The 18,271-nt window shown below is 50.3% G+C and overlaps 1 protein-coding gene across 1 annotated transcript in view; it reads right to left on the reverse strand.

Annotated features, from left to right (window-relative positions):
• SMOX (spermine oxidase) overlaps positions 1-15,226 on the reverse strand; it is a 39,634-nt gene extending 24,408 nt beyond the window's left edge. The window contains exon 1 of the mRNA XM_003788038.2: positions 14,999-15,226. The gene's annotated coding sequence lies outside the window, so the exon portion shown is untranslated. The remainder of the gene's footprint in view (positions 1-14,998) is intronic.
• Positions 15,227-18,271: the final 3,045 nt, after the last annotated feature.

Below are 18,271 nucleotides of genomic sequence, written 5' to 3' on the forward strand. Positions count from 1 at the left end.
TCATTTAAATCAGACTCTCTGGGGTGGACCCCAAGCACGTATCCTTTTTTAAGGACCTACATGATGCCAATATACAGCCAAGGCTAAGAATCTCTGTCCTAGAGTAGCCTTCATTTGCAGACTCCAGACCAGCCCAGAGACATTCAGGGTCTGCTAGTGCAGGAGTGGAGGCAGAGAAAGCACAGAGGGCCAGGGGACCTTGGCTTAGTCTGCCACTGCAACCTGGCTTCCAAAGCCCTCTGGGTTCCATGTATATCATATACCTAAGCCAGAAAGGTTTCTTCATCTGCCCTTGCTCTCGTGCTACTACACACAGCCATGTCGTCCTCCCCATCCCCTCTGCTCTGATCTCTACTGAGTCATAGGCTCCTAGTTAAAAGTCCACGGGAGAAACCTGTATTTGTACGTTTTGTATCCCCCAAGACACAGCCTTGCCTAAACCTGAGTTAGTCCCTGAAGAGGCCATAGCCACAGATTAAGAGACCAGGCCTTACCCTGAAGCTCATAGCCAGTTAACTCAGTAAAGGTTATTATAGCTGGCACCATGGCTCGCACCTGTAATCCTAGCACTCTGAGAGGCTGAGGCAAATGATAGCTTGAGGTCAGGAGTTTGGGATAAGCCTAAGCAAAAGTGAGACCCCCAGCTCTAAAAATCTCTGGGTGTTGTGGTGTTTGTAGTCTCAGCTACTTGGGAGAGTGAGGCAAGAGCACGGATCTCTTGAGCCCAAGAGTTTGAGGTTGCTGTGAGCTATGATACCATAGCACTCTACACAGGGTGACAGAGTGAGACTCTATCTCAAAAAAATGAAAATAAAAATAATAATAAAAATAATGTTATTGTGAATCTGGAAGAGGATAGGAGGAGGCAGAAGATTTCCAGGGGAGAGAATTGAGTTCTGGCCAGGGGAACCACACGTGCAAAGGTTCTGAGGCACTGCTTACAATCTACTCCTCGCTACTAAATCAACACTATTGTTCTCCCTCTCTACCAGAACTCACCCCTGTCCCTGCCACACACTCACCTGACCTCCTTGCAGTGGCAGCAGCAGCCCTACGAAGTGGGAATCCCAGCACCAGGTAGGGAGGATACATCTTATCCCGCCTCCACCTTGCCTCTGCACTGGGCCTTCCCTAACCCCACCCCTACAGGGGTGGAGAGTGCACCCTAATGCAAGTAAGCTCCCCCCAGCAGCACCCCAGGGAGAGGCAGAGCAGCGAAGCTGGGAAGTGAGGGCTACCCAGTGCCAAGTGCTGTCTGAGGCACTCAGGATACAACAATGGACAGAAGCCTTCCCTCAAGGATCTGACAGGTCAGAATGACAAGTGACATAGTAAAAAGATAAGCAGGGTGGGGGGACAGGGACATGCTGGGACAGGAATGTCAGAGAAGGCCTCTGCCAGGTAAGCCTGCTGCATAGGGCTGTGTCCACCTCCTGGGGATTTGCTGAATGGCATGGGTGAGAGGGGAGAGCAGAGACAGGGTCAGGATGCCTTGGCTGACCAGGCATGACACCATTGGGATGAACCCAGACCAGTTCTAACTGTGTCAACTGCTCGTCCCCTTGACCCTTGTGTTGCCAGACCATCAAAGCAGGACCTGCAGGTGGGAGGCAGGCCCAGGGGCCCCGATTCCTAAGCCCAGCTCTCTCTTCAGGGCTATCACCAGGGTTGAGAGAGCTTCTCCAGGCCACCTTCCCTCTTGGGGCCCAGCAAGCTTCAACACAGCCCCTCTTCATCAGGCATCACCTGTAGACACAGACCTGGCATTAATCAGTGTCCCCATCACTACACTGCACAGAGTTCCACCCATTCCGGGCACTGGATCCCTGAGAGGTGCAAGCTGGCAGATGAAGAGGTAGCTTCCTGGTGGGGCTTCTCCCCTCCCCCTGCCAGGAGCCACAGCCTCACAGTTCTGGGGTGAAGGAGGACAGCCCAGTCAGCACTTTCCACTGACTCTTTCAAAACCACTTTCAAGAACTGAGGCTTGTAAGAAGCTCAGCCCAGGCGCAGTTCCCCCTCGGCGGCCCCTCGTGACTCTGCACAAAGCCCAACTGTGCTTTCAGTTCCAGCCCCTGGGAAGGGGGGTCTCCTGCCAGCCGATCTTTTTTCCTGAGCCTCAGGGTCCCACCCCATCCAGCCTGGGACCTGCACACAAAGACATGGCAGCCTCAGTGGTAAAGGTTTACTGGGTAACGTTTGTAGGGGAAGGGCCCATCTTCACTGTAAATCCTTTTCCCAAAAAACTGTCTCTCTAACAGTCCCCACACAGCAAAATTCATCATAGAACAGAGGGAGTATGTATAATCACAAAATGGAAAACATGACCAAGAAAAATCCAGATGCCAAAAGAACCCCACAGCAAACCTCTATTTAGTTTACCCTTCCCAGCCCAGGCACTATGCTGGCCACCTTCCATTTATTCCATGTACCCATTTTACAGATGGGGAAACAGGCTCAGAGAGGTTCATACGCATGATGGAGGCCACCCAGATGGAGTGAGGGGGAAAGCAGGGCTTGGCAACTCTAGGCTCAGCTCTTTCTATCAACCCTTGCCTAGCTTTCAGGCCCCCAGTCAGCCTCCGCATGTACTGACTGACACCACAAACATTGTGCCAGCAATGGTGAGAGTTGTCTCAAAGCCTGGCAGCTCACCCCAGCAGCACTGTCAAAGCCTGGGGCTGCCATAGAGAGACCACCTGCCACCAGGGCACTTAGCGGGGTGACTGCAGGCCACCATGGGCCCTGCCCCATGGGGCTGGCTTGGGCTTGCCAGCCTCTACACTACCCAAGCCACAGCCCCTCACCCTCAGTTTCCACCTCCATTAATGGGGTCAAAGACATTGCCTAACTGCTTTTGCCAACACAAAAGAAAATTCAGGCCAAGCGCAGTGGCTCATGCCTATACTCCTAACACTCTGGGAGGCCGAGGTACAAGGATCACTTGAGCTTAGGAGTTGGAGACCAGCCTGAGCAAGAGCAAGACTCTGTCTCTACTTAAAATAGAAAATTTAGCTGGGTGTTGTGGCAGGCACCTATAGTCCCAGCTACTCCGGTGGCTAAGTCAGGAGGATCATTTGAACCCAGGAGTTGAACCCTGAGCTAGGCTGATGCCAATGCACTCTACCTGGGACAACAGAATGAGACCTCATCTCAATAAAAGGAAAAACGCCACTAAGAAAAATTCATAGAGCAGCTAACTCTTAATTCCCTCTATCTAGACTAGTGATTTTGAACTGGTGTTTTTAAAGATTATTAATTATTTTCAAAAGAAGTTCAAAGCATAGTAAGTATATTCTTTTTTTTACTCTTCTTTTGATCAACATAATTTAAGTGTGCCTCCAAGGTTTAACTATAGGTTCTAGTGTGCCGTGAGATAAAAAAGGTTGAAAAACACTGGTCTAGACAATTGTCTCCTCTCCCTGGCCTGAGATTTCCCTTAGCCCCACCAGGAGACTTCAAGTGTTTTAACTGTGCCATCCTAACCAGTGCACAAGACCAGACAATGAAGGGCTCTCCACTCTGAAGCACAGCACCCCCACCCACTCTAGCAAAAGCTAGAAGCAGGTTCTGAAAAGCCACTGGTGTTCATTTCAAAATGCACATGTGGGCCCTGGGCTCATGACTTAATCCATAAAACACCTACAGAGTTAAGACACTGAGTTTGGACAATAAACATATTCTTCAGGCCCTTGTGTTGAGTTCAAAGAGAGACTTAATAACTCACCAGCTTTTGTTTTTTGTTTTTTGTGACAGAGTCTCACTATGTCACCCTAGGTAGAGTGCCGTGGCATCACAGCTTATAGCAACCTCTACTCTTGGGCTTTAAGTGATTCTCTTGCCTCTGCCCCCAAGCAGCTGAGACTAGAGGCACCCACCACAATGCCCAGCTATTTTTTGGTTGCAGTTGTCACTGCTGTTTAGCAGGCCCAGGCTGGGCTCAAACCCGCCACGTTCAGTGTATGTGGCTGACACCCTCCTCACTGAGCCACGGGTGCTGAGCCTCATCAGCTTTTGAAATCAAGAAAAGTCTGTTTTTAAAATTCTATCATCATTGTTACTGCTATTTTCCACTGAGGTACAGAGCGCAGAGGTAAGCATTTCACATGGAATACCTCAATCCTCCCATCAGTACCCCCATGCTGCAGAGGAAAACTGAGGTCCACAGAGCTTTCACAACCTGCCATATGACAGAAGGCACTCTAAACTTTACTTGGTAAGATCCTAAACCTCAGGTCTTATTCTTTTTAAAATCTAACCAAGGAGTCAAGTTCATTGTCTTTCTTTCTTTTTTCTTTTTTTCTTTTTTCTTTTTTTGAGACAGAGCCTCAAGCTGTCGCCCTGGGTAGAGTGCTGTGGCATCACAGCTTACAGCAACCTCCAACTCCTGGACTCAAGTGATTCTCCTGCCTCCATCTCCCAAGTAGCTGGAACTACAGGCACCCGCCACAACACCCAGTTATTTTTTGGTTGTTAGGTGTCATTGTTGTTTGGCAGGCCTAGGCTGGATTCGAACCCGCCAGCTCAGATGTATGTGGCTGGTGCCTTAGCAACTTGAGCCACAGACGCCGAGCCAAGTTCATTGTCTTTCCTCAGTTACTTTTTAAACTCAAAACCTTTCCAGATTAACTCATAAGGTTTCACATTGTGTGTGATTTTTTTTTTTTTGGTAGAGACAGACAATCACTCTATCGCCCTCAGTAGAGTGCCATGGCTTCACATAGCTCACAGTAACCTCCAACTTCTGGATGCAGGCAATTCTCTTGCCTCAGCCTCCAGAGTAGCTGGGACTACAGGTGCCCACCACAATGTCCGGCTATTTTTTTGTTGCAGTTTGGCCGGGCCCAGGTTTGAACCCACCACCCTTGGTATATGGGGCTGGCACCCTACCCACTGAGCCACAGGCGCCACCCCATTGTGTGATTTTTAAAACTAATGTTCAAAATAAAAGAATGGCAAAGGATTCTGTGTGTTTAACATTCAAAAGCATCATTTAAATATCTTTCTTAAGAATATTTTCCCATTGGTGGTCCTGGGTGTCTCCTCCTTGAGTCATCCTAAAATCTAGCTGACTCAGGGCCTAGTTTTTTGCCAGCCTACAAACAGTACCACCACCCACACGCACACACCCAAGACCTGAAGAGAGTGCAGGAAGCCGAGCTAGGGTGGCCCAGGGGGTCTGGTTATGAGTGAGGCCCTTTCTTCAGGTTTGAGGACAGACTCTGAGGGGGTGGTGGGGTGAGGTAAGGGCATAGGGCCAGATGTCCCAGAGCTTGGGTGTGAGACCCATCCTGCCTAGCTCAGGCCTCGTGGGACTGTGTGGGGAGGACAGGAACTGTGTGTCTGCCAGGGCCTGGCAAAGAGTTGGCTGGGGTGGCTGAGTTCTCTGTTCTGTTCTCTAATAAGTTACAACTCATTTCCAAGTGCTTTTCCTCCTGGCCTCAAATCATACCTTCCTTAATACCCTCCCTCCAGAAGCAGGTAGAGGTTAAGATAATCTAGACTGAGGGCACAGGAGTGCTGCATTCTCCCCTGCTCTTCCTAAACCCAGATATTTTTCTTCATCCTCCCAACCCCAGATGTAGAAAGCCCTGGACTCTTGCCTAATTGAAGAAGATAGACAAGGGACCAGATGAGGTGGCTCACACCGATAATCCTGGCATTCCAGGAGGCTGAGGCAGGAGGATCCCTTGAGCTCAGGAGTTTGAGACCAGGATGAGCAAAATCAAGACCCTATCTCTACTAAAAATAGAAAAACTGAGGCAAGGGATCTTAAGCCCAGGAGTCTGAGGTTGCTGTGAGCTATGATGACTCCATGGGACTCTATCCAAGGCAACAGGGTCAGACTCTTTCTCAAAAATATAAGTAAAAATAAAAATAGAAAAGTTTTATCTGTGGCGGGCACCTATTTTCCCAGCTACTCGGAAGGCTGTGGCAGGAGGCTTGCTTGAGCCCAGGATTTTGAGATTGCTGTGAGCTATGACACCAGGGTACTCTAGTGGGCAACAGAGCGAGACTTTGTCTCACAAAAAGAAAAAGTCTCTTCTTCCTTGCAAGGGGGACCCTTTTCCGCTCTCTGGAAAAGCCTCTGGTTCTCTCTGCTTTCCTTTAAATGCAATAACTCTTTTTCTTCATTTTAAAAAAAAGAAGACAACAAAGGGGGCAAAGGAGAACAGTAGAGAGTAACTGGGGTAAGACAACCCCCTGAACTCCCTACCTCCCTGAAGGCTATTGCCCCCCTCACCCCCTCAGCAGCCTGCCAGACCTGACATTGCCCCATTGCAGCTCCTCTTCCTGGGTACCGCTTGCAATGCCACAGCACATCTCCCCTACCTGAGGGGGCTGAACAAAAAGCCCTCATACTGCACAGGAAATGAGGGGAAACGGAGCAAAGCAGGACAGTTTCATGACTGTCCTGAGGCTCTGAGGATGAGGGTCCATAGGCGACCTGACCCCTCCCCAGGCTGAAGCCCTGAAGGGGCACAGCTCTCTATGAGAGGTCCAGCACACACACTCAACCCACCATTACTGCACATCCAGCTTCATTTCTCACTGATGCACTGCTCTGATCACATCCCTGCCCTGCTCAATAACCTTCAATGGCTCCCTACGGGTCTAATGAATGAAGGCAGATCCCTGATGCCTCCTCCCTGCCCATGGACCACCTGTCTCCTACACACACACACACCAGGATCCTCTGACTCCCAGACCCAAACCTGTGACTTCTCATTCTGCCTGAACCTCCCCACCCAGCTGGGCACTCTTCCAGAAAACCAGTCCTGGTTACCCCCGCCCTCACTCATCCTTCCCCTCTACTGACTGCTCAGGTCTTACCAGGTCCCACATTGCAGTCTGCTGGCTTTTATGCCTCTGGTGTCCACAATGAAAGCCCCTTTCCAGGGTCCCTCCTAGAGAAACTCACTCCAGCCATGTTAATCACACTCATAAAAGCTGACAGGTATTCCAGCATCACAGCCACTCCACAAGGGAGGTAATGCTATCACCATGGCACAAATGAGGAAACAGATGCCCAGCAAGGTTTGGCTTCTTGCTTGGAGATCACAACCTGGCTCTGTTAACCTGAGATGAAAGACGGTGGAGAACTTGTAGAGCAAGGAGGTGCTAAGAAGGTATAGGGTAAAAGGCCCTCCCAGAATCTGGAAGAGCCAGGCCCAGCTACCATGAGGTCCTGGGCACCAGACAGCTTGTTCCAGGTCACTTCCTCATATACCCAGTTGCCACAAGATCCCAGAGCTGGCTTTGGGCCCAGGTCACAGCCAGGCCATCCCTCCCTCTATAACGCCCTTTTCTTCCTCTGACTATACAAACATGCCCATGCCACCAAGTCCAGGAAGCTATCCCTCCATCCTTACTTTCCTTCCCGGCATTCCCACCATCTGTGTTTGTGGTCTCCAGATAAGCAGCATCCTTCCACATTAGCTCTTCCCATGGGGTGTCTGTCAGTGGAATATTATTGGGAAGTCTTTAAAAAAAGATTTCCATGGTCAGATCAGTTTGGGCAACACTAAATGGTCTCAGTTCTATAGGACTTGCCAGAGCCTTTAATTGTCTTAAATACATTCTGAACCTCCCACAGAGTAGGGGGTTGAATTTACCAGTTATTTGTCTCTACTCTTATTTGTCCCTGAACCCTTGAGGTTGTTCACAACAGTCTTAGAGAAACACTGCTCCCTCCCACCCTAGGACTCCAGCCTGACACAGGGGCAGAGATCAGGGGAGTGTGATTGGCTTGGTCTTGCTCACCCTCCTTTGAGGTGTGTGGGAGGGATATTTAGGGAGCTCAGACTGACAGCATGTCAACCCCTCCCCTGCCAGCCCCCTCTCAGCACTGCCCAAGGCAGCAGAATCTTTGCCCTCAGAATCTGCCCTTCCTACTTTCCTTGGAGTGTGATGACTACTACCACCCCCCACCAGCATCTAGCTCCCCCTAGATTCTAGAGGAACCTCAAATGACCACTGCCCTCAGATATCCATCCCAAGCCATGCAGAGCCTAGAGAACAAGGGACCTTGGGAGATCCCCAAAGTAAGTTGGACAGGTTTTTCCAAGCAAATTGCAAATTCTACTCCATCATTAGCATGCTAGTTCTAATATTAAGCCAGAACTAAACTATGTTAAGCTGCCACTCTGGAAAGATGCCCCACCCAACAAACCCTATGATATCCTCCCTTCTTCCCAGCAGGGCATTGACTCCCTCAGTTTACAAATGAGGAAAATGAGGCCTCATGAGGGAACAGACACTTACCTGTGGTGGCCCAGACAGGGGCAAACCAGAGAGAAGCATCCAGGCCCCCTGACTCCCATGTACACCAGGGAGGTAGCCAGAGTGGGAAAGACCCTGCCAGCAGCTCACGTAACCATCAGCAGTAGCAGCACAGATTCACACAGGCCAGGGCAAAGGACACAACACACGCTGGGGGTGACAGCCCAGCGGCTGGGGAGACTGAGGATTTTTATGAGAACATGTCACAGCTGGAGCTGGAGGGCTAGAGTCAGCTGTTTTCCCCAGTCTCTGGGCCCCACCCTGGCTGGAGGAAGGGTGCTAACCCCAGATTGGTTACCCACAGCGCCAGACTCAGCTGTGAGAAGAGATAAGGTGCCCTGCATGCTGTCTGCATGTCACCCTGCCCTGGGACACAGTCACCCAACATACCCCCTTGTGGTCTGGGGAGCTCCTTGCAGTCAGGCACCCTGCAATTCAGGGCTGTATTCCTGGCCTGAGACCCAAGTGCCCAGAGACCCCTCACCCAGCCCCACCTCCCAGCAGAGTGCCCCTTGCACTCCACACCCCCTATACACACCTCTCTGCCTGGTCCCAGCCTCATCTTCACCCCCTGGGACCTCCACACAGGCAGCTCCTATACCTCCCCCAACACAGTCTACAAGAGGGAGGTGGTTCCCTTTACCTGTTCTGGCCCCACTTGAACTACACCTATAGCCTATAACCTTCAATGGCTCCCCAGGGCCCAGTAAATCAAGGGCAAACTCAGCACTTGACAGTCACAGCCTTTTCCAGCCTGGCTTCAACCCACTTCTCCAGTCCTGCTCCACCTTGGGAATGCCATCTCCTCCTCAATCAGCCAAAGCTGCCTAGGACTTCAAGATCCTCTCAAAGCACCCCTTCCTCCAGGAAGATGATCTAAACTGCACCTCATCATAGCACACCTGGCATGGCTCGTTTTTATTTCCTAGATAGTGGGGACCAGAGCCTCTGAGCATCAGGCTGGGGCACAGGAAGTGCCAGGTGCCAATTGCAGCCAACAAGGCCCAGCATCTAGTTGTTAGGAAGTCCACCCTCAGCTTTAGCCTGCCCACCTCTGTGGCTTTGCCACAGCCTTTATCTCAAAAGACAAGGACTTAGGCACAATGTACAGGCCTCCTCTGTGCCCTCCTGACAACAAGGAAGCCTGGTGAACTTCCAGTAGCAATTTGTTTGCTCCATGCCTCAGTTTCTCCAGATGCAGAAGAGAATACCTGTTAACCTTGCCTCCTTCTCTTCCTTCGGGACCAATGGGCAGATCCCCTAAACTCTGTGACTAAGAATATGAAGAAAACAGACCCCATTCTTGTGTGGTCAGCAAACCCTTCCTCAGACAGCCAGTCAGGTCCCTGGGAGGCCAGGTCACCTGCCCAGCAGTGTCCTCATTCCCAAACAAGAAAGCCTCACAGCCAGAGCTGCCTCACCCTCCTCCCTCCTTCCTGGCCCAGTTCCTCAGCACCCCATGGGACATCCCTACTCCTTTGCACTGGGTCTGCAAGAAGGCACTCAAGAATGTACCCTCAAGAATTCTCCTGGCCTCTACAATCACGGGGAAGCAAAGAAAAAAGTCTCCTTAATCCCATTTTACAGATAGATAAAAAAAAAATCAAGGCAGGACCTATAGCAAAGTAGATTAAATTTCCAATTCTCATTTTTGTTTCCCCAAATCTGCTTCCACATTCCATTGGGCCCAACTCAGCTCCCCCCGCAAGGTGTCCCAAGGCCAACCCTAAAGCTCCACCTCACAGCATTCTAGAAGGAATCCAAAACAGGCCAGCTTATCTACAGAGCCTCTACCTGACCTCTCTCCCTTCACCCAGAAGGCTGGGATTTTAAGAAGCAGATAATAATGAGAGAGCAATGCTAAAGCCAGAGGCATGATACTCTGACAGTGATATCTCCAGCAGAGAGATGTTTTTATACCAGAAACACAGAAAGCTCTCCCCGGCACCCAAAGTCATAGGGTACATGATGCCCAGCTTCTTAGCCTGGGTCCAGAGAGTCTCCTAGAAGAAAAAGTGGGGCATGAAGCTTGCTCACCCCAAGCCAAGACCCCTTCTATCTTAGAGGACATAGCTTTTTTTTCCTACCTCCCTATTCCCCATGGCCAGGCACCTCTGGGAGGCAGGAAAAAGCTCACTTGTTAAGAAGCCCTCAGGCACAGAGAGAAGTGGCAGAGTAGACTGGTGTATGGCCTGGATTTGGAAGCCAGACTACTTGGATTCAGTCCTCCCTCTGTCACTAGTTAGCTATATGAGTGTGCCTCAGTTTACCCCACCTTAAAATGAGAATAAGATCTACCTTATAGAGCTGTTAAGAGGATTAAAGGAGTTAATATTTGCAAAATCCTTAAAACAATGTCTACTACCCACACCAGAGACCTGCCCCCACCTTTTGGCCTAATTTCTTCCACCAGGGATACCCTGCTTGTTCCCACCTATACCAGCTTAAGGCCTTTCCTAGGCAGGCCCAATAACCCCAGATGTGGACTACCAGCCCCTAGTTCCAGTGCCCACCTCATGATGTTATCTTAGTTCATCCCTATCTCCCTGCCCCCTAACTCCGCCCCTTTACAGATCTGAGGGCCCCTGGCTCTTAGCCCTCCATTCTGAGAGTACCAGCCTCATGATTCAACACTCAACTGGCTCCTCTATGTACACAGAAGAGCTGTAGGTAGAGAAACAGGATCTACAGGGAGACCCCCCAGGGCTGGACACGCAGAAGTCACCCAAGGGCATTAGGCTGAAATAAATCCCTGCCTGCCTAAGCTGCCCCATGTCCAAAGTTAATAGAATCTCCCTCCCACCTAACACACACACATACACACATACACACGCACACACACACGCAGCCCCATCTGTGGACTCAGCTTGGATTTCCACCAAATAACTCAGAGAAAATCATTTATGCCCTACCCACAGACTCACACTCCGTGGGGTCCCCAGGCTCTTCTGAAGTGTACAGGCCAACTCTTGAGCCACTGTACCTTCTCCACTTCCCTTTTTCACATCCCATTGGCCCCCTCAGATTCTTGCAGCAATGTGCACAACTGCTTTTGTAGAAAGAAAATAAAAATCCTCAGGGTCACCTGAGGTTTAAAGGGGCTCCTTGTGCTGACTGCAACACCTCAGTCCAGCCCCAACCTGCCCACCAGGCTCAAGATTTCCTGGGCATCAGCTATATGCCAGACCTCATGTTAAATACACAGCAATGGTTCATTTAGTGAAGGTTCAAGTCCCTAAGAAACCAGACAAAGTAAACAGACAACTATAACGAATGGTTACAGACTATAATATAATAAAGTAAGCAAGTCAGGTGTTATGATGAATTACAGGGGAGGAGAGGACCTCTACCAAGACTGGTAAGGCATTTGAAGAAGGTATAATCAAGTTGAGGCCTGAAAAATAAGAAGGAGCAGAGCTAGTCCAGGGAAGAGTACTAGAAAAACACTCCAGGCAGAGAATATAGCATGAGCAAAAGGCCTGGGGCAGTAAAAAGCTTAGGATGTTTAAGGGGCAGAAATGATTCAGCTATACCTGTCAGGGAGAATTCAAAGGGGACGATGGTCAAGATATGGCTGGGAAGACAGCTTCAGCCAGATCATGGAGGATCTGGAAAGTCATGGAAAAATGTCAAAATCTTTTTTAAGTGCAATGGAGAGTTATCATGGTTTTTAAAGAAATGAGAGGATCTATTCAAAATTTTCTGTGTCATTCTTGCTGGTCTGCTAAAATGGATCAGAGAAAGCCAAGGAGAGACATGGGGAGAGGGTTAGCTGCTACTACTACACCATTTAGGCAAGAATTTTTTTTGTAGGCGTGGACAGAGTCTCCATCTGTTGCTTGAGCTAGAATGCAGTGGTGTCCTCATAGCTCAGTGCAGCCTCCAACACCTGGGCTCCAGCGTTCCTCCTGGCTCTGGGACTACATGTGCACACCACCACACCCAGCTTTTTTTTCCTTTCTTTCTTTCTTTCTTTTTTTTTTTTTTTTTTGGAGAGACAGGATCTCCCTACTTTGCTCAAGCTGGTCTCAAACTCCTGGCCTCAAGTAACCCTTCTGCCTCAGCCTCCCAAAGTTCTAGGATTACAGGCATGATGAACCTCCATTCCCAGCCATTCGGGCAAGACTTAAAACGTAACTTGGACTTGGACAGGTGGCCTGGAGCAGTAAGAATAGAATCAGAGCACAAAGAATAGGCCTGAGATTCTGTGAAAAGAGTCAAAAAGACTATTTCTTGGAAAAGTTGATGCCACCTGGTCTCCTGCCATAAAAGGTAAGTGGATTGTCCAGCACAGTGGCTCATGCCTATAATCATAGTACTCTGGGAGGCCAAGGCTGGAGGATTGCTCAAGCAAATATTAGCTGGGCACTGTGGCAGGTGCCTATAGCCCCAGCTACTTGGGAGGCTGAGGCAAGAGGATCACTCAAGCCCAAGAGTTTGAGGTTGCTATGAGCTATGATGTTAGGGCACTCTACCCAGGGCAACAGAGTGAGAATCTGTCTTAAAAAAAAAAAAAAAAGTGAGTGGATTATGGGCCATTTACTGACATGGGAAGACCTGGGGAAAAGCACATTCAGGGAGTGCCGTCAGGGCTCTGTTTTGTCTATGTTAAGGTTTTCATCATCCAGGACACCATAAATCATTAACTGGAGGGGAGATACAGGGGCTGGTGCTGGAGATCAAATCTGCTGTTTAAAACCATGAAAGTGAAAAGTGTATGCATTTAAGATCTGTGTATTTATAAATTAATGCTTGATTTTTTTAAATCATAAAAGAATGAATTTAGGGGGTATAAATAGAAAGGGAAAGAAGGGGAATCTGAGAAGAGGAGGGGGCTGAGGACAGAGCCCTGGGGCCTCTCAGATTTAGAGTTGAGTGAAGGAGTTGTCTAAAAAGACTAAGGAAGGGGCAGCCAGGAAAGGAAGAAGAAAACCAGGACAAGCCAAGGGAGGTCATTAATTCTAGAAGAAAAAAGTATTACTCAAGGGGACCAAGAGAGGGGGAAGAAGATCCCCCTGCTTGTGGGGGCAGGGAAATCGCTGGAGACCCTGGCTGGAGCAGTTTCAGTTAAGGAGTGGCACAGAAGTCAGGCCAAACTGCTAAAGAACCCAAGAGATGTGCTCTGAGGAGCAGGCAGAGCCAGCTCCCAGAGAAGTTCTGCTATGAAGAGAACAGGGTTCCCAGCTGGAGGGGAATGAAGGATCAGGCAAAAAAGGGACTACAAGGTGGGAGGCAAAGCATATTCTTTTTGGTTTTGTTTTTGTTTTGAGACACAGTCTTACTTCGTCACCCTGCGTAGAGTACCATGCGTCCTAGCTCACTCAAACCCTCAAATTCTTGGGCTCAAGTGATCCTCCTGCCTCAGCCTCCTGAGTAGCTGGGACTACAGACACCTGCCACGCACCCAGCTACTTTTTAGAGATGGGGGTCTTGCTTTTGCTCAGGCTGGTCTTGAACTCGTGAGCTCAAGCAATCCACCCACCTCAGCCTCCCAGAGTGCTATACAGGCACAAGCCACTGTGCCGGGCGGCAAAGCATGTTCATATACTGTTATGAATGATCCAGAGGGAAAAAAAACCACTTGTAACACTGGAGAGGGGGAAGGTGTCAGAGTAATGGGAAACAGAGAGTGGCCCTTGGAGCTCAAGTGGGGGCACTGGCCAGCAGTAGGTATTGCAATCCCTCCTCCCCCATGACTCCTCCGGGGTAAGGGGCCATCTAGCACTGCACTAAGAACAAGAGGGAAGAGGGCAGAGGTGGCAGAATGCAAATGTGGGGCCTTCACTTCACACACTTTCAGATGCACGCCTAACCTGCCCTCCATTCATGCCCATGCCGGCTGACCCGCGGACACCTGCTGCTTGCTCCTACCAGGGCCAAGTTGCCCTAGCGGACTGGTACGTGACTTGCCACCACCAGCAGGTTCCACAAACAACCTGTGGGCTCTACTCACTACATGTGCCAGCCACCACGCTTAGTTCACCGGGCCCGACCCTGCTGGTGCAAGCTCCGAAGGGTCCTCCGGCTCCTGCCCGCCGCCCCCGCGTGACTTTCTTCAGCCCCTCCCCCAAAGTGAGCACTCCAACACAGTCAATTCCTTTCGGAGCCAGACTCTTGCCTAGCCCGGGAAAACCGGTGAGCCTCTAGTTGGCCTTCCGGAGACCTGTGCCCCGGGTCCCCGAGGAAACCACCTGGACGCCCGGGACCCAGAAAGAGAGCAACCCAGCCTCCCCGCATCCTGGCCATCGCCCCGGAGCCCTCTCTCTTCTCCTCAGCGCACACCCTCCGGGACGCCCGAGTCGTCGCGGGGTGTCGGCGCCCGGCTTTGTCTGCGCCCATCGGGCGCGCCTGCCGGGTGCCTGGGGCGCTCCCCTCCCTCACGCCGTCCGCGGGGTCCCGCTTACCCTCCAGCCCCGGCGTCTGGCCCGGATTCGCACAGCTCCCGCCCCGCGATCGCCGCCACCCGGGGTCACACCGCTGCTTTCCTCAGTGGGAGCCAGGGGGGCGCGGCGCCCACCGCGCTCCTCGAGCCTCCCGGAACGCCCCGCACCCCAGCCCTCTCGCCCGAGCGCCGCGCTGGCCGCCGGAGCCCCGGGCCCGCCGAGCCCTCGGGGGCCGCTCTGGGCCCCTCACCCTCTGGCCGCGGCCGCAGCCCCCGCCTGTACCCGGGGGAGGGCTGAAGGCCGGGGCTTGCGGCCAGAGAGCGAGCGCAAGGTACCTTTCCCTGCTGAGCCGGGGAAATGAGTCTTCGGCGAGCGGCGCTCCGGCTCGGCCTCCTCCGCCTCTCCTCAGCCGCCAGCCGCCTGGCTTCCTCCTCCAGCCGCCGCCGGGACCGTAGGGGCCCGAGCCAGCCGCCGCGGCCTGTGTGGAGCCCCGCTCCGCCTCGCGTCCCCTACCCTCCCCGCTCGGGCCCCGCCCTCTGCTCCGCCTCTGGGCGGGGACGCGCAGAGCCCCTCCCCGGGCCCGCCCCTCCGGGGAGGGGAGCTGAAGGCCACTGGAGCCTGGGACTGCGGCGACCCTGCCTGGGAAGCCAGCTTTCCTGGTTCCCACCTGGACCCACACTCCCTCCCGACTTCCCTAAACTAGACCGGCCGCGGGACAGGCCCTAGCGCAGAGCTTAGGTCAGGAAGGTTCAGAAGCTAAGAGGGTACAGGTGACCCTGGAGAGATGAGGTTTAATGCTCCCCTGCAAGAAGGAACCGCTTGGAAACAGGCTTCAGGGTATGGAAAAGTGAATTTCAGGTCAGGTTTCTTCTCAGCAGAAAAGGCCTGTCTTGGACCAAGCTTTCTATCCACCTGGAATTCTCTTCTCCTCACTCCTCCCCGCAAACTCCTTTGCCCCTTGAGGTTAAATGTCAGATTAAATGTCATACCCTCCTCTGTGAATCTTTCCTTGTCACCAAGAAGAACAAAATGTTTATGAGTGAGCTTTCAGGGTTACATTTCCTAGGTTTGAATGTAGCTCCATGTAGTCTCAGGGAAGTTACTTAAACTTGTTTGCTTCTTCATCTTCTGTAAAATAGAGTTAATGAATGGTACCTACCCCAAAGAGTTTATTAAATGAAAATATTAACATGGGGACTGGGCTCAGTGGCTCATGCCTGTGATCCTAGCACTCTGGGAGGCCAGGTGGATTGCCTGAGCTCAGGAGTTGGAGACTAGCCTGACCAAAAGCGAGACCCCATCTCTAAAGATAGCCAGGCATTGTGGAGGGTGCCTATTGTCCCAGCTACTAGGGAGGCTGAGACAAGAGGATTACCTGAGCCCAGGAGCTTGAGGTTTCTGTGAGCTATGAGGCCACAGCACTCTACCATTCAAACCTAGGAAGGATGGCACAGGAGGCATCTGGCTTCAGGAGAGATGGCAGAGATGCTGGAATACTTGCCAAAAAAAAATGCAGACACACGTTTTAGTTGTCCTTTGCTACCCAACAAACCACCCCTAAAATTTAGGGGCTTAAAGCAATGAAGTCTTCTCATAATTTTGGAGGTTGATCGGGCTCAGCTAGATGGTTCCTCTGCTGCATACTATGTTGACTAGCCATATTAGCTGGAAGTTTGGCTGCAGCTGGGACAAGCAAAATAGCTTCTCTCTCCATGGGGACCTCTCCAGCAAGATAGCCTACCTTTGCTTACAACATGGTGGCTCAGCTTTCCAGAAGGTGAATACGGAAGCTGCCAAGCATTATGAGACCTAGGTTCAGAAATGGCAAGTCACAATTTCTACGACATCCTATGGCTAAAGAAAGTCACAAGGCCAGATGGAAAGCATGGAGTGTCATATTCATTTGCTAGTGTTGCCATTACAAAATGTCACACCTTGGGTAGCCTAAACAATAGAAATGTATTGTCTCACAATACATTTAGGGGATAAAAGTTCAAGATCAAGGTGTCAGTAGTATTGGTTTCTTCTAGGAAGAAGAATCTGTTCCATGCCTCTCTCCTAGATTCTGGTAGCGGGCAATCTTTGGTGTTCATTGGCTTGTATTAATATATACCTCACCCCCATTTCTGCCATCATCTTCCCATGCGTTCTTAATTAATTTGCCAGAGCAACTGGTAAAACTCAGGGAAACATGTTTACTGGTTTATTAGAAAGGACATTTTAAAGGAAACAAATAAACATCAAAATGAAGAAATATAGAGAGTGAAGTCTGGAAGGATCCCAAGTGCAGGAGTGTCTATTCCTGTGGAGTTGGGGAACCCTCCTGGCATATGGATGAGTTCTTTTTCACCTTACTATGAGTTCAGCTGTCCAGAAGCTCCCTGTGCCCTACCTTCTTGAGCCTTTCATTGAGATTTCATTGGCTAGGTGTGGCTAAAGATGGACAACCATTTAGAAGTAAGATCAGACAAAAAGGGTGTGATGTAATACTAATAGACTGACTAGGAAAACCTAGCAGGTCTGTTCAGATTCTTCTTGGCCTTTCTGTGCAGCATTCCTTCCTCCAAGGTATGGGGCAAGACCCTTTCTGAGATATGGAGTATTATGACCTGCAATCAGATAAGTCAGAGAATTTCTTTATGGGCAGCTCCAAGACAGAAAGTCGGGGAAAGATTAGAGTATATGCTCTTTTTTCTATGTCCTGACTTAGGAAAGAAGCAGGTGAAAGGAAGTCAGGAGATCAGAGAGAGAGAGATTCTGTTTTATGAAGACTGCTTCTGAGGCCTAAAGTACCCCAACATTATGACAAAAAACTGACTTTCTCCTTTATCACTCTGAAGCTGTTCCAAAGCTACTTCATGAGCCAAAGACAAAAAGGGCTATGGGAGTTATGAGCCAGGAACTGTGAATAAATCTCAATGTATATTATTATATAGTACGTGTATATATAATAGTATAATTCCCTGTCTCTAAATCAGGTCATGTTCTGAGGTACTTAGGGTTAAACTCCAAGATATGTGGGAGAACACAATTTATCCCCTATCAAATGCGCACACAGGAATTGAAAGACTCTTTGGCAGCCATCTTTGTAGACTATCTACCACCAAGCAGAAGACCCCAGAAATACCTCTCCATGGTCTCTGAGAATGGATTCTTGTGAAAGGCAAGTTCAAGGAGGCCCTGGGAAATTTAAATTTTCCTACAAGGCATATCAGCACTAGCAGCAGCCTCAGGTCTGGGCCTCGCTTTTCAAGAGCACCGAGGGACTTGACTGGTACAAAGTGGTGTGAAGTTAACACGTTTCCTCGTTGCTTCCTCTCAGGACAACGAGGGGGAAGGAAGACAGGCTCAAGTATCTGACCATCAGCTCCAGATGTAAGCAAGTTTGGAACACTCCGTTTTGTCATCTGTAAAATGGGGGTGATGATAAAAAAAACCTATCTCTCAGGGTTATGGCAAGTATTAAAAAGAAAAAAGGGTATGAAAAGTGATGTCTAAGCCATCAAGTCCCCTTCAAATGTCAGTAATTATTAGAGTCAGTTTCTGCCACATTAGTACATCTGAGACACCATTTTGTGTTGAAACATTAGCAAAGTATTGGTCATAGT

This window comes from Otolemur garnettii, unplaced genomic scaffold, assembly GCF_000181295.1.
Source record: "Otolemur garnettii isolate 467f Iridium unplaced genomic scaffold, OtoGar3 scaffold00025, whole genome shotgun sequence".
Classification (NCBI taxonomy): domain Eukaryota; kingdom Metazoa; phylum Chordata; class Mammalia; order Primates; family Galagidae; genus Otolemur; species Otolemur garnettii.